Below are 215 nucleotides of genomic sequence, written 5' to 3' on the forward strand. Positions count from 1 at the left end.
ACGCAATGCATAGCGTCTGGGGCCTATTATGTCTAAAATAAGTACTTCCTCTTTGTAATAAAATGGTATATGACTTTTAGTAAACCTAGGCGATACGAGATGAGATAAATTTAATAATGATGAAATTCATATTGAGGTATTTAATTCCCATTTTTGAGATTTTATTTGCGATCACTTTTGAAGTATAGATTTTGTGATTTTTTTATGTGTTATTT

Source organism: Penaeus monodon, chromosome 20, assembly GCF_015228065.2.
Source record: "Penaeus monodon isolate SGIC_2016 chromosome 20, NSTDA_Pmon_1, whole genome shotgun sequence".
NCBI classification, from domain to species: Eukaryota; Metazoa; Arthropoda; class Malacostraca; order Decapoda; family Penaeidae; genus Penaeus; species Penaeus monodon.